Source organism: Dioscorea cayenensis, unplaced genomic scaffold, assembly GCF_009730915.1.
Source record: "Dioscorea cayenensis subsp. rotundata cultivar TDr96_F1 unplaced genomic scaffold, TDr96_F1_v2_PseudoChromosome.rev07_lg8_w22 25.fasta BLBR01001542.1, whole genome shotgun sequence".
NCBI classification, from domain to species: domain Eukaryota; kingdom Viridiplantae; phylum Streptophyta; class Magnoliopsida; order Dioscoreales; family Dioscoreaceae; genus Dioscorea; species Dioscorea cayenensis.
This window is the reverse complement of record NW_024087933.1, coordinates 15,126-17,273: the sequence shown is the minus strand read 5'-3', so window position 1 is coordinate 17,273 and position 2,148 is coordinate 15,126. Positions and strand designations below refer to the sequence as shown.

The 2,148-nt window shown below is 31.2% G+C and overlaps 1 pseudogene; it reads right to left on the bottom strand.

Annotated features, from left to right (window-relative positions):
- Window positions 1–322: 322 nt before the first annotated feature.
- LOC120256602 lies at window positions 323–1,631 on the bottom strand (annotated as a pseudogene).
- Window positions 1,632–2,148: the final 517 nt, after the last annotated feature.

Below are 2,148 nucleotides of genomic sequence, written 5' to 3'. Positions count from 1 at the left end.
CAAAATATAATTTTTAATCATACATACTAATTTATAAAATTCTAGGGGATTTTAAAAAATAACATCCATAGTATTGAGGGAAATATAGATAATTACAAATTTCGTTTCAGAGCACCAAGCCTGAGAAGTTTGGTATGGCTTATGGCTAAAGCTTATTCTTCACGGAACTTAAAAAAGTTAATTATCATTACAAAACAAAAGACTTATTATTAAATGCAAACAAAGACTTATTATTACAAAACAACAACCAAAATAATACAATAGCAAACAAACATGTCCTTCTCTCTTAGCTTAAATAGCTCTTAATTATTTGTTCAACGGATCATGCCACCCTCTGTACATTAGGTGGCAAAACAGCTTGCTCCTTGCCCCAGTTCTCCATATTTGCTTGCCATCCTGCTCCAATATTTCAACTCAAAATTTAATCAACTTAATAATAAACCCTCCAAAAATAAAATCAAGAAGTAAAACTGAAAGTCTAAATTAATCAACTTCAAAATAACACAATTAGTTACAATAAAAGAAATTAATGAAAAAAAAAACACAGACAACCCCCAAAAGTTGATCACCCTGCAATAAAAGAGTTGGTATATATATAAATCATTCCAACTCAAAAATTTAATCAACTTAATGTTCACAAACAAAAAAATCAATATATAGTACAAAAAATATCCCTTCAAAGTCTACACTCATAAACTTCAAATTAGCACAATTAATTATAATAAAAAAGCAATGAACATGAGAGTTAATATATATATATATATATATTTTTTTTTCTGAACTCAAAATTTAAGAATTCAAAAATTTTTAGCTTGAAAAACTAGTTAAAAATAATCAAAATAAATACCGATATTCATGTCGAAGCCATGTTGCTTAAGCTCACGATACTCTTGGCAAAGTGCGCAACTTTTCACAACAACAATGAACAAGACAATCATTGCAAGGACTCGAGGAAAGCGAATATTGTGATCTCATCTTTTTCTATAAAAACATGAGTAAAACACAATTGCACCCAATCGTTAACATCAGCAGCAGGGTAAATTGCTCCACTCACTCCGCACGCTGCATGTGATTATATATCTTGTCATTCCACCATGCAATATTACAAATAATTATGTATATATATATATATATATATATATATAAAAAGACATACAAGTGGGAACCGCGGTCAACGATTTCTGCAATCTGGCCGAAGGTGATGCAGGGGACACCAGCAAGTTATGCAGCCTGAAAGACAAGATATATGAACTAAAAATTCATGGGAAAAAAATGTTTGGGAAAATTAAGTAAGAATTTAAGTATTAAAAGAGTTGAGACTTACAATTTGCCAACATCATCACAACAGCCACAAAGACCAGTAGACCAAGATACCTTTTGTTGAGACTGGACTTGGAGTGAAGGCATGCCAGCCATCTGAATAGGTATTCCGGTGGTGACCGGAGGTTCCTGTGGTAGAGGAGGATAGTATATGTTGTTGTCTTTTGGTTCATACATGTTGATGTAGATTGAGTTGGGTATTCAGTTTATGGATATTTAGAAGAAGAAGAAGAAGAAGGAGGTAGTTGAGGGAGTGTTAATGGGGGAAATGAGAGGAGGATGGTGGAGGAGAAGAGAAGGGATAGTAGAGTGGTTATAGGATGAAACTTGAAGAGATGTGACAGAAGGGCTTGACTTTTGGAGTCAATGGTTGTCTGATTATTTATTGGTTTACGTGGAGTTGGGTTATTGGTTCATGGGTGAAAAACGTGTGTGGAAGTGGTCATTTGGTTGAAACTGGGATGGTACACATACTTGCTCTTTTATTTGTTTATTTATTTGATTTAAATTTTGGTTTTTAATTTGAGGGTGATTTTTGTAATTTAATTTGGAGAAAAAGTTAATTTAAAAATATCTAATTTTGATTAGTGTTAAAATGGGTAAAAAAAAAATAATCAAATTATATAGATCTTTTTCTTTTCTTTAATCACAAATAGTAATTACTTGCCTCCCGACTTAAAACACGTTAAAAAACATATATGTATGTAACGCATTAGCTAGTTAATGGTTTAATAACCTCTGTAGATTTATCGAAGATCTATCATGTATACCAAGAGTATGATTAATATCTAAAGTTTATAAAAAATATATATTAATTTTTAATATTAT